The 25,375-nt window shown below is 42.0% G+C and overlaps 1 long non-coding RNA gene across 1 annotated transcript; it reads right to left on the bottom strand.

The window, feature by feature from the left end:
* Positions 1-2,075: 2,075 nt before the first annotated feature.
* LOC114602198 (uncharacterized) lies at positions 2,076-16,153 on the bottom strand. The gene is made up of 3 exons (XR_003707878.2): positions 16,023-16,153; positions 4,595-4,683; positions 2,076-2,797 (listed from the first exon to the last, which is right to left on the bottom strand). It is a non-coding gene; the product is annotated as an uncharacterized LOC114602198 (long non-coding RNA).
* Between the last annotated feature and the right edge of the window lie 9,222 nt (positions 16,154-25,375).

The raw sequence follows: 25,375 nt of genomic DNA, 5'->3' as shown, positions 1-25,375 counted from the left end.
TTCAGGGTGTATTTACGTCCCCAATGTATCTATGTCCCTACCTGCTCTTTCATGCCTCCTCCCTCCCTGTGATCAGTGTTTTTAAATGCTCACTTTCCGTGTGAAAGAAGTCACGTTCCAATTTGCATAGTCCCAGCAATATTTTAGGCATTTAGTGCTACAACCTTGGTGGGCTGACTTACGATTCTATCTGCATTGCTAAGAAGTTAGCAAGATGTATTAAAGTGTGTGGTGTGCACAGCATTAGACAATGACAGTTTTGGGGTATAATTGCTTTAATGTGGGCAATTAAGACTAAGTGCATGCGGTTTTACTGTCTGCCCTACATTCCTCTGAATGATTGCAATGATCGATACACATGATTTGTAAGTCGCTTCCTATTGATCGAATGGTAAAATGTTTGACCTTCCTCTGAGGAAGTAATTTGCTAAATTATGACGCTGTGTAAAGTCTTTCTCCGTTCAGAGGTGAGGGGTAATGGCTCATAGGACCAGGACAGGGAGAGCAGCATGTATGCATGTGAGAAACTTTTTTGCCTTTTGCCTGAAAGTAGATCTATGGCTGTAGAGACATTAGTGGCTTAAAACACAGTGAGGTCATTCCCAGCCCCATCATGTTTTAAGTTGCACTTGCACTTGTTGTGTACACCTAATGACAGGGTGTCTTCACTTCATTTGTCCTCCCGTGCCTGAAATCCCCAGCAAAAAAACGTGTTCAATGAAGCTGCAATCTACAAATGTGCTGTCTCCTGAGCATGCTCAATGGCCGTCTCAAATGTACACACCTCAGCTTAACCACAGCTTACATTTTCAAATCGGATGGAAGCTGGTTTGAGGGGAAACACATCAAGCAGCAGCATTTCTCAAGAAACTACAGGATACATGTCAATTACAGCTAACTTCATGTGTAGCGGGCTTCAAATAGCAGTGGTGGGAGCGGCCTGGAGTCAGAGTGAATGGTAATGCGCACACAGCTTATGTGTGGTGGTTCTGCTGCCAGTCCATTAACCTTTTCGAAGTTGGTGGCTGGCCATTTGATGCAGCAACACTCAGTTTGAACTTGTACACCTCGTTTTTCTTCTTTGCATTCAATTAAAAGAGGTTTGCTCATCTCATTTATGCTCAATTCTGCATCTGATGAATGCATCGGAAAGGCAATACTTGATGGAAATTTGTTGCTGTCAGCACCCATCCCCTGTACAGCAACCTCCCCACAGCTTGTTTTGGACTACATGTCCCACCAGCCCTTGTCAGCACAGCTGTGATGGCTGGGGCTGCTGGGGTTCATAGTCCAAAACATCTAGAGAACACTATCTTGCAGAAGGCTTCCTTATACATAAAGCTTCTCAAAGCCAAGCTCATGACTGGGCTTGGAAAACCAAGCTATTTACCTCCCACCACACTAAAAAATAGGAAAATAGCTTGGTTTATAGTGAACTCAGTACTGAGTCAAGTTTCCCCTTTAGTGCTCCTGGTGATATCATCAGGGGGAAAAACCCATGGAAGTTAAGAAAATATGGCTGCTGCCATGGTTCCATAAGAAAAACCATTTTTTTTCATACAATGTCCTTGAAAGAGGCAGGACGTCATCACATCTTGCCATTTCCAGGGACATTTGCAGTCCTGTTTACACCCCAAGTGGCAACAACCATGCTTCTTAGCCACTCCAAGGAGCTAGTCCCTGTTAAGGAAACGGGAAGAAAGATTTTAAATCCTCAGGCCACCTCTTAAGTGCTTATTTTTCATTATATCTGTGGCTTGTTGGAGAAACCATCAGTACATTAACTGTTGAAATGGGACAGAATGGATCCCTTTGCATCCAAAATAAGAAATGGATACAGAACAGGCTTCGAGTTGTCCATCCATCTCTAATAATTACCAGCTGCTGAGATCTGCATTTCCAAAACAGGAAATATGAAATTAGGTGACATCATGGATTTCTTATCCTCTAATACAGGCATGTCCAACTCCCAAGAGACTGTGATCTACTCCCAGTATTAAAAAACTGGCAGTGATCTATCCATTGTTATTGGAGGGAGGAGGAGCATGCATGGTTTTTTTTAGCTCCCCCCCCCCCCCAGGGATCTACCGGTAGATCTACTGGTTGGACATCCCTGCTCTAATATTTAACGCTTGAGCAATTCAGCTGATTATTTGAGTATTCTCTGTGTCATCATTATGACACTTTTCTTAGATGGGGAATAATTTAAGATTCCAAAATGGCAGGATGCTGATGGCAGCGAGTAAAGAGAGAGATGGAAAGAAAAGAGTGTTCTCCTTGGGCAAAAAAAGACTACAAAATTAACAATCAAGTTGTTCTGCATTAGCTTTTACAAAGTTAAAAACTTATAATCCACCAGTTTCTTTGTTGCTATTCACTTTGTCTTTTACCAGCTTGTTAACTGCATCACTTTGATGAATATACACATGCATGAATACATATATAAATGGCTATCACTCATTTGCAAGGCTTTGAAACATTGCTGAAAGTTTAAATGACGGGTAGCATTTATTCATGTTGCAGTATGCTGCTCAAAGTTTTGATACGGGATTAAAAATAATAATAAGAATGACATTTGGAGTTAAAAGACGACATCTTGATTAAAGCCAGAACAAATTGCTTGGCATAGGTTCAAGACTCTTTTTTTGCATGCCCTTCAAGTCTTTGATGCTCCCCTGTTGTCTCCCAGGCTTGCAGTGGGAGGAGTCAAATCCTGCGGCAATGATGTAATTTCATAGAATCATAGAATCGGAAGGGGCTCCAAGGGCCATCTAGTCCAACCCTCTGCAACATACTTCTGCAATTCAAGTGGGATTGGGGAGAAATTCAGTTTGCATTCAAAGGGAAACCTGGCTAATTTGCACCAATTGAAACACTTCTTTGAAGTTTGGACAACTCCGAATTTTGAAGTGCAGTTTTACAGTAATGTGTACAAAAATGCCTGTACTAGGGTAAAGTATGCAGAAAAATGCATATACTAGTGAACATAAGATACAAAATGCATTATTTTAGGGAAAACAGCTTGTAAAAATGTGCATATTGTGATAAATCTACCCTAAAATGCTGATCAATTTTCACGAAGACTTTGAAATAGCCACCCCAAATTGATGTTGTGATGTAGAGAACTGAATTTAAGATAGGGAAAAAAATAGAAACTGAGCAAAACCAAAGTCAACAGGTTCACCTATTCCTATCCCTCAGCCAGGCAGCTGTGTTTTCAGGATCCACATGACTCAGTCATGAAAACGCTAACCCATATTCCACCTCGCCCAATTTAATTCAGGTTGACTCTTTCTTTCTGCCAATAACCCAGCCTCCATTCCAGCACTGATGAGACCCCTATCTGCCTAGCAAGATTGACACATTCTGTACCTTCAGACTATGCCCTGAGAATGATGCAGTCCTTTTAAAACCGACCTTGAACTACACTAGCGCTTGGCACCAACTGCACTATACATTTGAAACACGCCCCTTGAAACTGTCAGGGCTTCCCCAAAGATTCCAGAGAAATGAAGTCGGTTGAGAGAGGTGAGAGTTGTTTGGAGACCCGCATTCCCATTCACAGAGCTACAATTCTCAGAGTTCCATGGGAAGTGATTGCTAAACCATTCTGAGAATTGTAGCTCTGCCAGGGGAATGGAAGTCTCCTAACAACTCTTAGCATTCTTAACAAACTACAGCTCTCAGGATTCTTTGCGGGAAGCCAAGAGTGCTTAAAGTAGCATGATACTTCTTTAAACGTATAGTGCAGATGAAGCCTATGTGTATGTGGGGGTGATCACTGCCCATGCATCTGAAGGAGACTCATGCCTATAACAAGTCTTGCCACAATAAATCTGTTGGGTTTTCACACATGCCTATTTTGTGTTTGCTGTTGCCGCTCTTGCTGCTGCAGCAACACTTGTGAAGGATACACAGCTGCCACCCAAAATGGCAGCCCTACACTGTCTCCTCCTCTCCTGTTCCCTGCAGTGTGTGCTATCCACGCAGTGACATCACTGCTTGGCAACACTCTTTGCCCGTGCAAAGGGCAGCCAATGAAGTTGACTGAGGGCAGGGAAACTTGGGATGTGACAACACCGTGAGTCTGGGGAAGTGAGGAGGAGAAAGGGATGTGGGTCTGCTGCTTCCAGCAGTAGCCACGAGACCCCCATAATGTCAAGCTCTGGTCTGACACAACTGCTTTTTTAAAAAGCTTGCTTCTCCTGCTAACAGTCAACTCAATAATGACCGACACATATCACCCGGAGATATGTCATTTCATCTCTGCGGGTGACATCTCAGTTGATCAAACAGTTGTCAAGTTGTTCGCCGTTTTGATGGCTATTAAACATCCCTTCCACAGCTAAATGAGTACACTTGCTAGCAACCCTCCAGCTATTCATAAAGAGATATTATGTTGGTGAAACAAGACCTGGCTGAACATTGCCTGCTCCTGAGGGCTAAAAGGGACTTAAAAGAAAACCCTTCCATAATATTTTGCAAGGGATTCCCCCACTCTCTTTCTCCCCCTGCTCACTCCCCACATACAGACTTTGAGCCCAAAGGCAAAATAACTTTGCCATTATCTCCCTTGGAACATGCACTAACTCACCACTATTTCTGCAGGGCTGAGCTGTTCGTGTCAGTGGAGTCGTCCGGGTGAGCTGGAGAATATCAGAGAGGGTCGCCACTCCTGTTTGCCTGCAACAGAGCCATGTCAAAAGCTTCTCAGTAATCAACAGAGCTTAAAGAAAGTCTCCGATTAGGCTTTCCTTTCATCTTTCTCTCTCCCCTTCCCCTCCCCACTGGTGTTAGCAATCAGCCCTCCAACTCTTCCGCTCTCTTAACAAATTTTGATTTATCTTTTAATCAGGGGATAGGCTGTGCCATTTTTTTTTTTACTGCAGCAGAAGTTATTCTTGGATGCAAGAGTTTCAGTATTGCCACAGTAGTCGATTAGCCCAGGAGTGAGTGCTACAGAAGGGATTGCTTCTGAGCGCGTGTAAAATAATGCCACACCAAAACTTGTCCTCCTATTTCTCAGCAGTTTCCTTCCCCCACAAAAGAGCTTTATATAATTTGCCTCATTTGTAGGGCATTGAAAATTGATTCAGAATGAGATTGAGCATCCCTTCTCATTGCAAGGTGGTCAAGATTGGTGCCTGTGTTTCTCTTTCCATTGGACATTTCTCCAGCACTAGGCCCTCTCCCCATCTGCCCATGCTTCCTGATCAGAAGAAGCCCCTTGGGAGACACCACCTCCCCTCCGATTTAATCAAAGTTCAGAAAACTGGAAGGTTATCTACCCAATGCCTGTGACTGGTAAGCCCACTTATTTTGTTTTTAAGGAAAGTCCTCCCTTTTACCTTAAAAACAAAATCTTTCCACTCTTGCTTCTGGAAGAGAAAAAAGTGTTCACATGCATGCACAAACTGATGCAGAAGCCAAGGAACAGCCATCAACATCATGGTGGGCAGCTTCTTTGCCTTTCTGTGCACTTTCTGAATGCCAAAGCATCCCCCCCCCCAATATCAAGCAAAGAAATCTGTGCTCATCCAGCTCAGCCCTAAAATCCATGATCACTGAAAAATTAAACTTCTGTCCAATGCCATTCTAGTTCAGACTCAGGTCTTTTGGCAAAGCTGTGTTTGGAAACCTACAAGACCCACTCCAGAAGAATGCCCAGGGCATCTCCGCACATTCCAAAGAGCCAGTAGTGACTACAGTGTTGGACATAGACTTAGAGTAATCCAGGTTCAAATTCCTGCTCAGCCATGATGCTCACTAAGCAACGTTGGGCCAGTCCACAGAAAAGTCCACAGTTCTCATGATAAAAGGGCTCAATAACAAGAGGTTATGGAACAGTTATTTATCTGTCTACCACCTTCCACAGACATGTATCAAGGTGATGTACAAAATCCAATAAAAGTGGATACCCCCCGTTAAAAACAACCCACCCATCGCACCCACATCATCAGATAAAATTTTAAAAAATACAAAAGAGACACCCATGTTAGAGATCTATCCATCCAGCTTGTAAAACAAAACAAAATGCTTTCAGTTGTTTCCGGAAGTTAAAGATAGTAGACAACTGTTATATCTCAAGAGAAATGCAATTCCACAGAACAGGGGCAGTCACACTAAAAGCCCTGCTCTGAGTTCCTGTGGAGTCTGTTTCTGATGTATTTGGAACTTGATGGAGAAGTGCTCCCACAGACCACAGTGGCCTACCTGGTATATATGTTGCCTGGGCCTGAGCTGCATAAGGTATTTTATGTTAGTACCAGTCACCATACCCTCCAACATTTCTCCAATGAAAATGGGGATATCCTAAGGAAAACGGAGACATTCCAGGATCAAATAAAAAACCGGGACGGCTTCTCTAAATTGGGGACATCCTTGGAAAATAGGGACACTTGGAGGGTCTGCAGTTACATGCATGATCATATAGCCATCCCCACTGACATAATGAAGGCTTTATTAGTAAAAATATATGCAATGAATTGGGTTGAAAAGACAACAGGGAATCAGCACAGGCTCAGATACATTGGTGTAATGTGCTCCTGGAGATTCACACCTGTAAGGAGAAGAATTGTGTCCTTAGAAGATTCCAAATGGTCTTGAAAGGTGACCATGTGTAGCACGCATTGCAACAAGTCAGCATGAGGCAGAGAAAGCACAAATTACCGTAGTGCTGTGTGTCCCTTGGTCACTGCAAAAGTAAGGTAAGCTCAACAGAAACGCTGCACCCCACCCAAGTGAATCTTCATCAACATTTTCTCTCTTATTTCCCAATGTTTAAATCAGTTTCTTTTCTCATTAACTGATGGAGAATGGTTAAAAAAAATAAATAAAATGCAGGATGATTTTTTTTTGTTTTTTTGGTACAGCACTAGCATGAATGGCAGTTGCAAGGTCATCATGACAGCTAATAATTTTCCAATCTCTGACACTAGCTTCCTGTTTGGCTTTGAGACATCTCCTTAATCCTTCTTTATCACAGTTGTCCTGATAACAACTTTCTTGCCTCTTGAGAGTGCTTTGAAGATTTATTGGGTACTGGTCTGATAGTGCTTTGAAGGCAAGAGCTCTATACACAAACTCTGGGCCTGGATCTGTAATCTGAAGGAACGCTTCTAAAAGGAAAACCTATTTTCCCCAGCAATGCAACTGGTAAAAAAAATATCAACAAATATATTAACATTCAAATGCTGCTTTGTTCTATTTCCATTAAACTTAAAGCTCAGCGCAATAGCTGAATTCACACCATATAATTAAAAGGTGGTGCAGTGGTCTAAACCACTGAGCCTGGGGCTTGCTGATCAGAAGGTCAGTGGTTTGAATCCCCGCGATGGGGTGAACTCTCATTGCTCGGTCCCAGCTCCTGCCAATCTAGCAGTTTGAAAGCACACCAGTGCAAGTAGATAAATAGGTAACACTGTGGCCAGAAGGTAAATGACATTTCCGTGTGCTGCTCTGGTTTCACCAGAAGTGGCTTAGTCATGCTGGCCACATGACCCAGAAAAACTGTCTGCAGGCAAACTTCCGTTCCCTTGGCCAGTAAAGCGAGATGAGCGCCACAACCCCAGAGTCGTTCGCAACTGGACTTAACTGTCAGGGGTCCCTTTACCTTTTATTCAAGCACAATGATATCACTTTGAACAATCATGGCTTTCCCCAAAGAATTCTGGGAGCTGTAGTTTGTTAAGGGTGTTGACAGCTGTTAGGGGACCCCTATATCCCTCCCAGAGCTATAGTTCCCTGGGAAGTGGGATTGAATGTCAAACTACTCCTAAGAACTGTAGCTCTAGAAGGGAAATATGGGGTCTCCTAAGAATCTTCAGCAACTACAGCTCCCAGAATTCCTTGGTGATAGGAATGCAGCCTTAATAACTGAGAATCTTAGGACCAGTTTTAGAATGTATGCAAGTAATGACTGCAGTGTGGGGGGAACTTGAAGGTGATTCATCATAGATCAAAACATCATAGGGAGCACTCTTGTATCTTCTCATATCACCTCAAGTACCAGTCATCAAGGATTGTGAAATCAAGTGATCCAGGTGTACTTGTTAACTGATCCTTGATAAGTCTCCAGTACACGTTTGAAAAGTACTGTGTGCTTGGGTTGGCATAAAATCAGTGATTACTTTAGTAGGGCTCCCCCACCTCCAGCAATGAAACTGTTTGACAGGAGATTCAGGACAGACAAGCACTTCCTCTTACATCATTTAACTGATTTGTGGAACTTATTTCCACAACATGTGATAGCCTTTAGTTCAGACCAGGGTTGGGGAACCTGTACTTCTCCAGAGGTAACTGGACTATCAGCCACAGCTACCATGTGGGTGATGGGAGTTGTAGTTCAACAACCCTGGCTTAAATGACTTTAAGGAAGACAGTTAAATTCATGAAAGCCAACTGATGACTACAAGTCATGATGGTACTATGCAACCACCACAGTCACCATCCCACTGCAACATTTCTGTGAGCAAGGCCTAGTGTCCAGGCTGATTGCACATTCAGCCTCAATTATGAAGTAGTGATGAGAGGATTTCCTTCATTTTATTATTCTGTTCTTCCTCTGGTTCATTATGAGCTATCTTCCACTCTTCCTGAATTCCAGTTTAACCAGGAGAATATGTAAAACCAGTTTAAGAGTTGCTTCAGTTAAACTCTTGCATCTTTTCTCTCTGCATCTCTGCCGGGTACCTTGTCAGCTCTGTATGCTTATATTTGGACATCGTTGAACTCTAACTACTGTTTTGACAACAGAAGAAGATCCAAAGAAAGGTGGTTTTAAAACCTGTATACATAGACATCAGCACTGACGTTGAAATTACATGCTATATTCTTAGGTGTTATTTACTTCCCTTTTGGGAAAACTCCATGCAAAACTTCTTTCATGTTCCTGAAATAAAAGCTTCTTAACTCTATACTTAACCTGTCCAAAATGGAATGGTGACTTCTACAAAGGCCGGGAAAGGTTCTAATCTATAATTTGCAGGAAATAAGGCTGGTTCCGTGTTGTGCTTTGCAAGAAACTTCATTACTCCACTGCATTCAGAAGCTGCCCTTTATGTCAGAAATACTTGTGTTGGAACATAAATAAATCTGATCTACATTAAATTTTTTTTTTAAAAAAGGTCTTCCATGGTATATGAAAAAGATCTTTCCTACCTTCCTCTTCTACAGTGCCTGAAATATTGAAGAGTAATTGGTAACCAAGACTGCAATCCTAATGCCTACTTAGTTGAGAGTAAGTGTCATTAAACTCAAAGGGGCTTACTTCTGAGTAAACACTTGTAGGACTGCCTGATTAAGATGGTTCCCAAATGTGATGTTCACTTGCAGTGGTGGCTAGTGTCCACTGGGACTGGTGGAAAGGAAGGCAAAGAAGTCCACAGTATATGCAGCCTGAGCCATTCATGGGCGGAGCCAACTAATTTTAGCTTTGTCCCTATCCTTCTCCTTGCTGAGGTCTACAAGAGCAACACTGAGATTGATGAGGAAGCTAACAGCCAGTGCCATTGCCTGAACTGGATGTAAGTAAGAAGGAAGTCAGGTGGGGGCTGGCTGGGAGTAGACTGTGGCTGCTGGGGATGTAGAGCTCCATTTGCCTATATGGACCAAGTTCCAGCTTATATTTACCTATTGTACTTTATATGATGGTTGTCTACTGAATACTTTATCTTGGAAAGTATTGCCTTTGTGGTGACATCAGATGACAGAAAAGCCCTAGTTGCAGTGGTAGAGCTGTAATGGTTCAGTCACACATATGCAATTAATAAGAGCATAAGAAAAGCCTTGCTGGACTAGACCAGTAGGTCTGTCTAGTCCACCATGTTGTTCCCAGATGCCTCTTGGAAGCCCATGAGCAGAACACACCATGACGCTATTGTGACCAGATGTTAAGAGCTACTGGGGATAGAGCAGGTGTGGGGAACCTTTGGACCTCCAGATGTTGCTGAACTACAGCTCCCATCATCCCTGGGGATGCTTATTGGAGATGATGGGAGTTATAGTTCAGCAACATCTAGAGGGCCAAAGGCTTCCCCATGCCTGTAATAGCTCAAGAGACCCTTAGTACATGACTGCTTCATGCAAACTGAACTGAATCTCCTGAACTTCCATTTGGAATGTCTTCCTGCACGGTAGATTGTCCTCAGATCCATACTAGCCCTGTACACTTACCCTATACAATGGGTCCTCCTAGACAGGAGACACTATCAAAAGACCTCATGTTTAGACTGGGACTTGGCTTATGTAGCAGTGATCTTTTGGGCTCTGATGCCTTTCTGTATTCTTCTGGATCACTGGACTCTTAGAAGCTCTCTATGGTGATTCACAAAGGCATACATGATTCTAATGAAAGCTTGCTTAGGGAACCCCAGGTTTCATTTTAAAAGAGATGATGCTTCTAGCTTTCAAGGAACAATGTTTGCTTATATGAAAGGACATCCTGATGAACCCATTTCACAAACAATACATTCTTAATACTTTACAGCGGAATGGTTTCCAACCTGCTCAACAGAGTTTCCTTGGCAAGAGGGCTGCACATGGCTGAAGGACATTACTGACCTTCCAAAGTGCATTTTAAGGGCATAGTTTAATTGCACAGAGTGATGGCTTGGACCAGGCACACCACATGGACTGGAAAAATGCTCTTTTAGAACATGTCCCAAAAACAACTGCTGCACATTGTAGAGATAACTCATAAATGCCCTCTCCAGATACTCTTGAATTCCAGCTCCCGCCAACCTTGACCACTGACCATGCAGACTGACGGAAGTTGAATTCTAATACAGGGAGGGACCATTACGGTTATCCCTGTTGTAGAGTATTCTGGAGCACACACTTAATTTGTATGTGGTATTTAGCCAAGTCTATTATAACTATTTGGTCACCACCTAGAGTTGGGATGAGTAACTTGTAACCTTGTAGACTTTGGTGGACTACAACTTCCATCATTTTAGCTGGCCATTCTGGCTGAGACTGATGGAAGCTGGAGTTCAACAAGATTGGGAAGCTACAGCTTCTGTAGCCCTGATCTAGATTATGCAACACACAGGGCAATGCACAGTCAACAGCAGTTTCGCAGACAACAAAGCAAAGCAAAGACTGGGAAGCTACAACTTCTGTAGCCCTGATCTAGATTATGCAACACATAGGGCAAAGCACAGTCAACAGCAGTTTTGCAGACAACAAAGCAATGCATAAAGGGTTCCTCCAGAGTGAAGCAGTTGAAAACTATTGCTTCATGTTCAGGGCATTTTTTTCTTTTGTATTGGGATCTGCAATAGGGAGCCAAACAGTTTAATTAGGGGAGAAAAGCACATTTTTTGTCAAGCAACCAGAGCCATTTTCAGATAGTTTTGCACTTGAACATGGCGACCTTTTGCTCCATAAGGCTGTTGTGTAAATGCAACATTTGTTGCCTATTATAAACAGGGATGCTCAAGTGGTGAAGTAGGCACTCTGGAACATTTCACAGATAACACTCTTTTTTCTGAAGAAAAAAAAAATCCCTCTCTGATCTGTTAATCATGCATCACAAATTGGTCTGGAAATTGTCTACCTAGATATTGGCTGAAGGCATCCAGTACTCTTTCCCCCCTCTTTTTAATGGCAAACACATTTCAGGAGAGCTTTGGCAGGGGCTTTAAAAAGCAAACACTATTTTACTTGGAAAATATTAATAACCTTTATGACACCTGCCTTTTGATCTTAAGAGAATCATTAGACAGCTTCCACGGCTGAAGCCTTTGCGGTGCCTTCTGAGCAACAAAAGAGATTAATAGATGATCAGAGAGTTTCTTCAGCTCAGCTAGCTGAGCAGCGGATAAGGATGGAAAGAGGCTACAGGTGTTTCTCAGGGCTTTTGAATACACCGATGGAAAAGCTTCCTCCGGCCTTCCACACACTTGCTTTCGGCACATGTCAAGACTTGCACCTGCAGCACCTCTTGAATTTTGACCTAAAAGGCAGCAGATTCAACTCATGTACTGTAAGAACTCTGCTGGATCAGATAAAAGGCCTAGCTAATGTACTTGCTTAGTTCTTTTCTTGTATTTGTATTCTATCTTTCTTCCATCATAAAACCCAAGACTGCATACAAGTGGTTCCTAGAGATGCACCCACCCTGGCACTGATCAGAATCAGACCCAGACTTGATCAGCACTAGGAAGGTAGTGGCCTCATGTGCTTTCAAACCCTGTCCTGGGACCTATTCTGTTTTCCACAATAGGCAATCAGATGCCTATCAAAAGCCCTAAGCAGAACATGAATATGAACGTATGAGCACAAGAAGAGCCCTGCTAGATGGGTCAAAGACCCATCTAGTCCAGCATCCTGTTCTCACAGTAGCCAAGCCTGCAAGCAGGACCTTATAGCCACAGCATGCCACCCTCCTGCAAATGCAGGAGCTTCTGCTTTTTGCCCCCAGCACCTGACATTCAGTGGTATACCACCTCTGATCCATGACTAATAGCCACCATTGACCTTGTCCTCCAAAGCAACTGACCAACCAATGGAATGAGCTGTAGGAAAGACTCTGGCCAAAGGAAGGAAGGGAGACAACTCAATGTAGCCTCTGTCTTTTTCCCAGTAGGTTACAACAGGTAAGATGATACCTTGGCCTCTGCAAAAGCTTCCATGACAGACTTGCTTCCTGGTCTTGACTTGTAAGGAGACTTGGGTCACATCTACCTCATACATTAAAATATGTCTTCTGCTCAAATATCCTATGAACCTTAGCTTAATCTGCACAGAGCTACAGTTGCCAGCACCCTTATTAAACCAAAGTTCCCAGAATTATTTGGGGGAAGCCATGTGCTTTAATTGTATGGTGTAGATGTGGCCTTGGTCCCACTTGCATTCCTTCTTGACTTTGGCAGGGGCTGGGTCAACCAGAATCCAAGTTCCAAGTCTTTTGCACTCCCCTCAAAAGTCCCATGATGGATGCATCATTCTATCATTCTACTCCTTTTCTTTATCGTCTCTGGCACACCATTATAGAATGTTCTGCAGCAGATTTGCTCACTGGTGTACGTCAGGGGTAGCCATTTTGGTGCCCTCCAGATGTTGTTGCACTACAGATCACTTCAGCCCCAGCTGATATGGGCAATGGCCAGTGGAGAGCCACTGCTTCTTAATGTAGACCAGCCTTTCTCAACCTGTGGGTCCCCAGATGCTGTTGAACTACAGCTCCCCTCACCCTTAGCTAGCAAGGCTCAGGGATGATGGGAGTTGTAGTCCAACAACATCTGGGGACCCACAGGTTGAGAACCTCTGAAGTAGACAACCCTGAGCTAGATGGACCAATGGTCTGATTCAATGTAAAACACCTTCCTATGTTTCTATATTCACCTAGATCAGGATTGACTACAACATGAATGTGGGTACTGATTCTGGCTATTGAGTCAGATCCTTATCTCCCTTACCCCCCTGTGGATAAATTTGACTGGTGGGTGGGGCAAAATAACCTAAGCCAATGAGACATTTTGAAGCCCCCACAACCAGTTGATTGCTGGGACTTCAAAGCAGGGTTCCCCTCACAGAGAGCTCTGCACTGTGCTTTGAAGTGCTACCAGTTGTTGGTGCTTCAAGAAGTCTCTTTTTTTTGCGTAGTCATCTTTTTACCTGCCCACATCTGATGTCATTAGCAGTCTACACTGACTAGCAGTGGCTCCCCAGGGTTTCAGAAGGGGGCATTCCAAGCCCTACCTAGATATGCTGGGGATTGAACCTGGACCCTTCAGAATGCAAAGCTGATGTGCTGCCGCTGAGCTATGGCCCTTCCCATTGCTTAAGGATAACATAGATTCCCTTTAATACTCTCCATGTTCTGAAAACTTGGCAGAACGCCATTTAACACCCCTCTCTAGCCAAACGGAAACACCAAGCAATAAATACAGAATTCTTAAATGGGAGTGAAAATGGTGGGATTAGATTTGGTTCTGCAGACTCCAAGCCCAATGATCTGCTACTAAGCTACAGACGAGTTGTTCCAGCTGCTCAGACCAGTGCGTCTCCTTATTCCCTCCTGTGATTCTACACATGCAACACTTTGTCTTGTTGTCACACACAAAGAGGGGGAATCGCTCAGGGAATTGGATTGAAGCCACATGTTAAATTGCTTGTGCAGCTTCTGTTATTGGGGCATCAGGCCTTGCCTGCTTCCCGTGATGGGGACATCTCAATCCAATCAGACATGTTCTTCATGATAGCGGTTTCAATCCAATTCAAAAGAAGAAGGAGGTGGTGGGGTGGGGGGTGGGGGAAGAGAAGAGAATGAATGAGAAGACAGATTTCATATATTTTTCCCATTTGCCTTTGTCACAGGTTCAACTGTTTCCCTTAAACACTCCCATCCCCTTCAAGACATTTCCTGCAGAAGAACATTGTGTTATTCAGACACAGGAGCATGGGAAGTTGTCTTCTGCTTAGTCAGACCATTGGCCTATCTGTTCAGTATTGTCTACACCAGGCATGTCCAAAGTCCATTTCAGGGGCCTAATCCGGCCCGCTGGTCAGTTTAATTCGGCCCCTGTGGCAGTTCATTTCCTGTGGTAAAATCCTAAAAAACCCTCAACAACTTCAATCCTAAAAAAAGGCTAACAACTTTGGTTGGTCCTTTGGTCAGCCCTCACGGCCCTTCATCAAATCTGGCCCTCTTTGAAAAAAGTTTGGACATCACTGGTCTACACAATGGGTAGAGTGTCTGTTTCAGACAAAGGGCCACATTTCTTCATAGGCAACCTTCCAGGGGCCACATGCCAGTGGAAGGTGGAGAAAGAAGCAATATCAAAAGTGGGTGGAACAATTATTATTATTCAATTCATTTCATTTCAATACCACTTTATGTTTTAAAGAAAAAAACCCTCAAATCAGTTTACAATATATTAAAAGATCAAATGAAACAAAGAAGAATGAGGAAGAACAAAGAATGAGGAAAGTCAACTATAAAGTATATATTCAAAGCAAAATAATTAACATAAAAGAAAAACATTACCTTCAAGATCTCAAAGCAGAACATTACGAAGGAGGTTGGTCAACTACAGAATGCACATTTAATGCAGCAAAGTTGACTAAAGCAATTCCTTAAACATTTCAAAAGAAAACATGACTAAAGGAAGTCAAACATAAAGTGCACTTTTATAACAGCATAATCAACAAGAGAATAAACAATATCATAAGCATAGAGCATATCTGCTACAGTTGCTGCCAATCCTGCCAATGGTGGTTTATGGTGGTTGGTAGATGTGGAAGCTCAGGCTCAATGACCTGGGTCTGCATTAAAAGACAGCCAGGATGGTCTGTGGCCTCAGCTGTGGCTTCAGCAGCTTCAGCTTTGGGTAACTGGAGTCAGACAGGGTCTTCTCCTCCCAGTGAAGGTGGAAAAAGGCCTCCAAGGCAGGGAGCAGGTCTTCTAGGACCTTTCTTAATGGATGCATTTATTCATCTATCACATTATTATATTTCCTCCAAGGAGCTCTAGGTGGCATAAATATGTCTCCTTCTCATTTCTGTCCTCACAACAACCCTGTGAGGTAAGTTAGGCTGTGAGGAAGTGTCTGGTCCAAGGGGATTTGAACCCTGGTCTCACAAGTTCTAGTCCACAACTCTAACCACTATATCACTATTCTGGCTCTCTTGTTGATGTTGGTTCTTCACCCTCACTAAAATATGAGACGGAACCCTTAATTTTAGGTTTCCCCCTCATGACTTTGATAAATGAGGTTTCAGGGCACATTCAGCTGTATCCAGTGGGGGTTCTACTCTGAGTAGACCCATTGAAATTTATGGATATGAACTAACTTGTATCTCTTCATTTCAATGGGTTTACTCCAAGCAGAACTTAGTTGGTTGCAACACCTTGCCCTTCCTCTTTTAAGACACATCACACAACTTCTTACATTAATATAGGTTTTTATATGGTGATGATCAGAACTTTGTTAAAGAAAAGAAAGTGTGGGGAAGGTATGCAACAAACACCTGCCCCTGTAGATTTTATTTTTTTTATAAAAAATGATTATTTTTACCTTGGAATGAGGTCCGTTTGGTGGATTTCAATTCAGGAAGAACAAGAGCCTCAGCTGGATCTATGGACTGTTTCATGTAAGAGTCCATCAATATTTCATACTATTATTGTCTCTGCCTCCTCTTAGTTTCCTTGTTATCTTGCACAATGAGGAGGGCAGGGAGCTGCAATAAGATACATCAGTGGGAGAGTGTGAAGCGATGCTTCAGTAGCAGGGCGTTAGGCTTCTGATGCCAACAAGCCTCTCGACCTTGACCTCCTTTAAGTGTGTCCTCCCTTGGAGCCGTATAATTAGAATATAGATCTTTCTTCTTGCTGTACTGTGAATGAGGAAGGGGGACAGCTTGAAAATGAAACTGGCATAAGAACGAACAGGGAGGGTGAAATTGCAAATTTCAGTTTCTCGATGCTTCTCATTTTTTCCAGTTTTGAGTTCAGCCAGCATAATTCTGCACAAATTTGCATTTTTTTTAAAAAGGAACTGTACACTCACAAGAATCTAGCAACAATTTAGTGCACATTTATTTTAATATACACCTCTAATAAACATATTTTTGCAAGCGGTTTTCCTTATATTTCACACATTTTGTATGTTATTTGCACTTTTAGCCACTTTCCCACATGCTCCTTTCATTTTTTCTCTCCATTGCTAAATTAGACCAGTGACCTATCCAATCCAGTATCCTGTATGCATGGTGGCCAAACAGATGCCCACAAAAAAGGACATCAGTGCAACAGCAATACTTCCACTTGCGATCCTCAGAAAATGGTCTTCAAAGGCAAATACTCTCAAACACTGGAGGCAGTACGTATATACAGCCATCATGGTTAGTAGTTGCTTATTTGAATAAAGAGGATATCATTCTTAAATAAGATTCAGGACACTCTCAAGTTCATCATCACAGATTCCAGGGAGGTGTGCAACAACAAAACACAATGTAATAAAACATCACATCAACACCACACATTCTTCATACTGAGAAGCAACATAGCTACAAAGTTATAAAGCAGGCAGAGACAGTAAAGCAAGTCTATTTTAGATTCCTTAGGGAGGGTGTTCCAGAATTGGGGTGCCACCACAGAAGAGGCCCAACAAAAAAAATCGGATCTTTTATTACCAAAGTATCAGAATATTTTCCAATCCGACAATCTCACACTGACCTATTTAAGGTTCACCCTAGTTAAAATTTACCACTTTAGCATTAAAAACACATTAAAAGCTTCTAATAACACTCACTATATCAGTAGAGTAATAAGCCTTCCCAAACTGGCCACAGCCATGAGATGATTGACCCAGCCAGTAAATCGGTGCCCTTGGCTTTACCTTTGCACGTCAATCAATTACAGTCGTCAATCATGCCCAAGTACTGCCTGCCTCAGCAGGTCTTACTGCTTAATCATATAACTGTTGAGCTAATACCATTCATATTTCTGGCCTTAAAAAACTCCTCTAGGAATTCTCATCCATTATGGCATCAAAATTAACGAGATCTTAAAGTGTGCACTATATCACTTGCAACTTAATACTCTGCTAAATGGAAAACATCAAAATTGAGCATAATTTATCACTATTTACATTTGCTTGTTCATTAGCAGTTCTCATGAATGATCAAGTAATTGAGAATAAAGAATTTTCTTCTTTTCCCAGACAAGTTTATGGATGGGAGTGGATGTTCCCGCCTAAGTGTTTACCTGAGAGCAAGTTTATGTATCAAACTTAAGGGAGCACTGAGCCCCAATCATTTGCAAAAATGTGTATATTAATCAAAACTACATACAAAACCACATGATGGGAGAAATTTGCACTAAATTGCTGCAGGAATGTGGAGAACTGAATCTGTGACTGGGGAAAAAAAAAGGGGGAAACACAGAGAAGCTAAGATTGACAGATTCATCCATCCCTAAACCCTATATTTACTTCTCAGTAGACACAGATTGGATTGCCCCATAAAAGACATAAATGATCCCCTCCCCAGTAAAGTGTGATGTATCTACGCACCTCAACAAAAGCAGAAGATAGGAAACAAACTGCATTAGCTCTAGAGACGACTTTATGAAAATACCAGAGAAGTGTGGTTTTGGAAGCAAATCTATATTGTTAGTCACTCAGTGAGAACGATGTAGACAAAACATTATTAATGCTAACTATGTCTGGATTGCACATTCAACCAAGATAGGAGTCAACATGTTTGGTAACATCAAAGGGAACCTGATACCTGAAAGTATAAGAAGATTAACGTTTACAGTGATCTGTAGGTTTGGCTGTTCCAGGGAGACTAACAGACACAGCCAGGAGGGACACTTAGTTATAAATTGGCATGGGAATCCTCTCATGTGCTTAACAAAATCTGGCACTGTATATAAACTCATATTTGAGGCCTTTTCTTTTAAAACCCCCTACTACAAGCCGTGGAGAAACGTGGTCTATAATACTAACAGACAAAACAGTGAAACGTGAGCTGTTAAGGCTTGCCTAAGTTAGACGGGTACACCCCACGGCATGAAAATGTGTCAGGGTTTCTGAAAGAGGGAAGGGGTGGGTGAGTGAAGGAAGCATATAGCCAGTGTTTGCCATTCCTTTCAAAAATAAAGTTTTCTGTGGGGGACTTTGAATAAGGAAACCACTTCAAGACTTCAGCTCCTGCAATGTGACTTTCAAGGATTTTCCAGGAGATTCTGCTATTGAGTGATTTAGGGCCCTTTTACGATGCTTCCAGGAATATTTTGCACTCGTGATGGTATTGGGGTGGTTATACACAATCCTGCTTTCAAAACAATTTGTGGCTGCAAAAGTTTTGCAGTGAACATACCACTTCGGGGCATGTCCTGCTGCAATCCTGTCACTTTTTATACCAACAAATGTTCCAGGTTTTTCTTTGTGTCCTGCTTTTGCTGTGCCATAGTTCAATAGCTCCCTTCCAGAAGGCAATCAATCAATCAATCAATCAATCAATCAATAAAATAATAATAATAATAATAATAATAATAATAATAATAATAATAATAATAATAATATCTTTATTGTCATTACCCCCTCTCGGGGACAACGAAATTACAATAAGGCAGTAACATCAGAGATGTATCTCAGAACAGCTAATAATGCGTGGACGGCCCAGTATAAATCCATCACTCATGCACTATCATTGCACCAATGATATGTTGCAGAAAATATATGCAAAAATCCCCCAGTCTGTAGCAGCCCTTACACAGCAATTCTGTAGACACTTTACACTGGAGTAAGCCCCATTGAATGGAATGGGGCTTTCTTCACAGTAAGATATTGCCGTTATGACCTACCTAGCTGTAGCCCACAGCTAGTTACTTGATCGGTAGATTTCGGAATGATTTGCCATAGATTAGCAAGTATTTCTGATGCTAAATGGTCAAACAGTAGCAGCAACTATAGCTGTGCAAACACTATACCTTTAAAGCATATTTGAAGCACAATCTTTCCCCTTAATGAATTCCGTAGTTTGTTAAGAGTTGCTGGGCAAACTACAGTGCCCACAACACTTGGAGATAAAGGCTATGTTTCAAATGCATTTTAAAGGTACAGCACATCCAGACCTTAAATTATACTGCTGAAATTAAAAGCACTTGAGGCAAGGAGTGTGGGAGGAGGATCATGAACTTCATTCCAATCTGTTACTCTTGAACAGTGTTTGGCTTTAGGGCCTGGCTGTTGGATCCCATGATTCTAGTAAAAACCCCCAAAACAACACACCAAAACATGAAATCTGCCCACCCCTGCGATCAGACTTATCTCTAAGTAAACATAAATAGAATCAGGCATTAACATCTAAGGTGATTCAATAAAACCAAAATGCCTTTGGGATGTGCCCTGCACTCAGTAACTCCAAATAAATGGAAAAACACAGTGCCAAGTTTCCTCTCCCATCCCCCACTCACCTCCTTCTTGAGGAATGATATATAGATCTTTTTAAAAAAACCTATAAAGATGGAGCCAATCTGCTCCCACATGTTGCTACCTACCCAATTTGGCAACACCAAAGTATAAATTGACTATAACCTTGCTTTATGAACAGCTGCTGGAAATTACCACTCTGCTCAAAGATAATTGGCAATTAGTTAAACAACACTCATTAAACTCTTTTCTCCTGGCTCCGGCTGGTGCGAGTCAATCTTCCAAAATTTAAATTAAATAAAATGTTGTGCAAACTTGTTCCCGTATCTCTCTTGCTACCTGAAGCAACTCACTAGGAAAAGTATAATTTGCATTATCCTTTGAGGCAACAATGATGGAAGACTGCTAATATCTGGGTTCTTGGCCAAAGCTGGAAGACTTGCTAGTCACAAATGCAGCCATGTTAATGAGAGATAAGAAACAGTTTCACATGTTGAATAAGATGTCAAAGTTAATTGATCCTCTTAGAATCCCGTTGAGATAAGCTAGTATTGTATCTATTTAACACAGTGTTTTGCAAGGTTCCTATCCTCAAGGAACATTCCATATAAATTTATATGTCACATCTGAAAGGTCTGGCTATCAGCCCACTTGAACTAAGAGCATAGAGCAGGGATGGCAAAAACATGGCCCTCCAGGTGTGGCTGGACTACAACTCCCATCATCCCTGTCCATTGACAATACTGGCTGGGGCTGATGGGAGTTGTAGTCCAACAGCATATGGCAGACCACATTTTCCTCATCCCAATCTTACAGCTCAAGCAACACTTTTAGCCCTTTCCCCATAGGTGTAGGGAACCTTTGGCTTGCCATATGTCACTGAATTACAGCTCCCCATCAGTCCTGGAAAGCATGGCCAGTCCTGGAAAGCATGTCCAGGGATGATGGGAGTTGTAGTTCAGCAATTTCTGAAGGGCCAAAGGTTCCCTATACCTGGTTTATCACAATGTTATACAATCATTCTGCAAACAAATCGGAAGGGAATCACTCATAAAAATAGCTGATATTGTCTATCCTCCTTACAAACTTTGTGTGAAGAAATCAGGGATGAATGCTCAATACAGCTTGTCTAGAAATCCTGTAACATCAGTGAATTTGTGTGTATGTGAAAATACCTGGAAGATTTCCACTGAACAGAGTGAAACCTTTTTGACCATTGCATTGAGATCTGCCTTGTAAGGAGACTGTAGCCCTCTTCATATGTTGTGCCTGAAAAGGAAGTATCAAGCCATATATATGGTGCCTTCCTATTTTCCTTCATTGAGTGGGGTAATTCCTACGATTTCATGAATGCAAGTAGAAGCCTCTGCATGGTTAGGAACCTTGCTTTATGAAGCAAACACAGGTAAACAGCTCCCCCACCCAAACCTCCCTAACTTAATGTGGGATGATCAGGAACAGGAAAACTGGAGTTGGTATGTATGTATTTTCAACAAGGGATGAAATTTCCTGATCTGATCTTCCCTTGAACTTTAACCAAAGCACAGGAAGTCCGGAAGACTACTTATCCATTGCCTAAGATTAAGATGGGTTTGCTAATTTTGTATGAAGGAAAGTCCTTCCTATTACACTTCTTTAAAAAAAAAAGATTCCCACATTGATTTCTTTTAAAAGTTTTCAAAATTTATTTATTTCTTTATTTTGGCAATGTATATAACACTTAATTACATTGATCTCTATCTGCTGTTTGTGAAGGTCAGTAAAATGCAAATACAGGTCAACTATAAAATCAGAATTAAGTTAAAATTCCTTCTGGAATAATGAAAAAAAAAAAAAAGGTTTTTAGTAGCTTCTGGAATTTCAACAGGGAGGGGCTGCTGATCTGACATCAGCTAAAATTGGGCCCACAATACACAATGCACAGCTCCTGATGGATATGAGCTTTGCTTCTGAGGCATGGGAGACCATCAAGGAAAATGTCAAACAGCTCTCAGGTGCACAGTAGACAGTCTCCCCAGCTTCCTGTGCTTAGAGAAAAGCCCAGCCAAGGATAGCATTGTATTTTCTGAAAAGGGAGATACCCTGCAAGGCACTAGAGTTCAGATCACCAGAGAGATGCTTTGCAGAGTGAAAGAAAAGACCCTTCACAAACACTTTATGGCCACCTCGGTCAGAAGGTAAGCACAACAAAACTCTGCATCCCACCTGTGAGAATATCCCCACTTTTTTCTCCCCATTGATAACTTTTGGATGCATTCCTTTTCTCATTAATTGATGGATGGTAAAAAAGAACAGCAAGACAAGTTTTCACCACCACATTATCTCTCACACTTGTACCAACATACATTTGAGGCTGCATGGTTGTATGGGGAAGGTGTGACTCTCCAGATGTTGCTGGAATACAACTCCCACCCTCCCTGACTGTTTCACATACTGTATGGGTCGAATGTGACTTGTAAGTGCAACAACATCTGGAGGGCCACACAGTCTCCATCCCTGCTGTATCACCTGATTAGGGTTTCAAGTCATATCCCACAACTAGCAACTGAACTCTTTCCTAGCCCTAGAAAGCTTTCATAGCCCTTCTTCCCTTTTTATCAGTCCTGCCCGCCCACTGGCCTCATGCAACATGATGCTTCTGTAAGTCCCTTGCATTTTTATAGGTCAGCTGACCACATCCCATACTGCAAAGAGGAGCATAATAGCCCATAATTGGAATGACTGTTGAGGAATGCTGTGGAGCTGCAGCAAGAACAGTGAATGCAGACTAATGAGCTACCACACCACAACATTGTTTAAGAATACCTTTCAGCTTTTAACAACTAGCTAATAATGTAAGCAGTGTTTTATTTGAAACAGGATAAATCCATTTGATGTAACTTCAGCTTAAGCATCCTGAACTGTCTGAAGTCTCCCCCTACTGGTTAACCAACACCATTTCCAGCATGGTTAACTATAGTTTACCTTGGAACATAGGGAGCTGCCTTATACTGAGCCACACCATTGGTCTGTCTAGCAAAGTATTGTCAACAATGACTAGTAGCAGTTCTCCAGGGTTTCAAACAGTGTTCTTCCAAAACCCTATTTGGAGATTCTGGTGATTGAACCTGAGTCTTTCTGCATGCAAGCAGATAGCCTGCTGCTGAGCGATGACCCTAACTATAGCCATGACAACAACAACAACAACAACAACAACAACAACAATTAATATGTTGCCCATCTTACTGGGTTGCCCCAGCTACTCTGGGCAGCTTCCAACAATTTATAAAACCACATTAAAACATCAAACATTAAAAACTTCCCTAAACAGGGCTGCCTTCAGATGTCTTCTAAAAGTAAAATAGTTGTTTATTTCCTTGACCTCTGATGGAATGACATTCCACAGGGCAGGTGCGGCTACTGAGAAGGCCCTCTGCCTGGTTCCCTGTAACCTTACTTTTCACAATGAGGGAACTGCCAGAAGGCCCTCAGAATTAGATCTCAGTGTTTGGACTGAACAACGGTAGTGAAGACGCTAATTTAGGTATACAGGGCTGAAGCAGTTTAGGGCTTTAAAGGTCAGCACTTTGAATTCCACTTAAAAATAAAAATAGAGGGTTTAGTCTCTGTAGAGACTAGAGGAGATGCCATGTAAATATATATGAAAAAGTCAAATATCTAGCACCAAACCAGTTGTAAGAATTGCAGATAAAAAGGCAGTGTTAGGACTCCAGAATTCTATGCTTCCATGACTGGCTGCAGCAAAAAAGGAGAAAGTTCTGCATGCAGGACATATGATGCAAATCAGAGATCAATTACAGTTTTAAGGGGTTTTGTGTAGGTGGACCTGTGGTGTGGGGGGTTGTGCTCAACTCCACAAATTCAGTTACTCAACCAGTTCTCTGAACAGGACTCATGTCATTATGAAGGATCAGCCACAGATACTTGGAGAGTTTGTTATTCAGTGCACCAGCCAAATCAGTTGTAAACTGTTGGGCTTTTGGAGGATGTTGATGAGACGTGTTGATAAGTTAGAATGGTAGGAATGCAAACAATGTGACTCTGGTGTGTGTCACCAAATGCCAAGCCACCAAGGCTAGTTTTTGGAGTGGTGCCTAGTTGTTACATACCCCTTGGTTGGCCTTAATGGACTTTCATTTTAAGCCATCTGTCTGCCCATTTTCATGAGTTAGAAAACAAGCACAGTGACAATCTTACAGGATGCCTCAGTTGACACATTTGCAGCATCAATATGCCAGATCTAACTATGGGCCACGGTTCACAAGGCCAGGTTTCTGATACAGCCCTTTCTCTTGTGAGGATGAGGATGATTTACATCCTGCCTTTCCCCCCAAACAAGGCGGCTCATAAAAATTAAATACTGATAAAACAAATATAGCTAAAAACCTATCAAAGGTTGTCGTTAAAAAGTAGATTATATATGGAATTAAAATAATGTAAAAAAGAACTACTGAACTGCAGATACTACTACTACCACCAGTGCTAATAATAATAATAATAATAATAATAATAATAATAATAATAATCATACAGCACAGCATTAAGAGCCCTTTCCTTACAAGAAATCAGTTCCCCAAACTCTGTTGGAATAAAAATGTCTCCACCTGCTGGCAGAAGGGCAACAAGGAGGGAGCCAATCGAGCCTCTCTAAGAAGGGAGTTCCAAACCCAGGGAGCAGCCACCGAGAAGGCCCTCTCCCTTGTCACCACCAGGCACGCCTGTGAATCTCCCCTGAAGACCTCAGAACCTGTGTAGGTTCATATGGGAGAAGCAGACTCTTTTTTCCGCAGGGCCTGTAAGACAGAGTTGTTCCACCTGGCCTTTGGCTTGGAGCCAATTTGATTCCCTCCCTCTCTTTCTTTTTTCTTTTCCTTCTCCTCCTGCGATGAGGCTACATTTTAATATTTTAATGTTTCAATATTTTAATGTTGTATTTTAATTTTGTTTTTAAGTTGTAATCATTCAACTTGTTTTTATTATTGCTTGTAAGCCGCTCTGAGCCCCGCCTTGGCTGGGGAGGGCGTAGTATAAATAAACATTATTATTATTATTATTATTATTATTATTATTATTATTATTATTTTATGCCTTTTTATTCTCCTTGCTTTTACTTTTTAAATTGCATTTGTGTGTGTCTGATTCTGTTTTTGTTACACATTAATTATCCCACAGGAAGCTGCATTTTACCAAGTCAGACCACTGGTCCATCTAGTTCAAAAATGTGTATGTTGGATGGCAGTGGTTCTACAGGGTTTCAGACAGGGAGTCTTTCCTAGTCTACCTGGAGATGCTGGGGACTAAACCCAGGACCTTCTGCATGCAAAGCATACGCTCTACCACTAAGCTAAAGGTAGCTCTCTGGATGTTTTTTGTACTACAACTCTCATCATGCCTTGCTATTGGTCATCCTAGCTGAGAATCATGGGAGTTGGAGTCCAACAATACCCGGAACACTACAGGTTTCCCACTCTGGCACTAAGCTGCAGTCT

Source organism: Podarcis muralis, chromosome 7, assembly GCF_964188315.1.
Source record: "Podarcis muralis chromosome 7, rPodMur119.hap1.1, whole genome shotgun sequence".
Classification (NCBI taxonomy): Eukaryota; Metazoa; Chordata; class Lepidosauria; order Squamata; family Lacertidae; genus Podarcis; species Podarcis muralis.
This window is presented reverse-complemented; position numbering and strand designations above follow the sequence as displayed.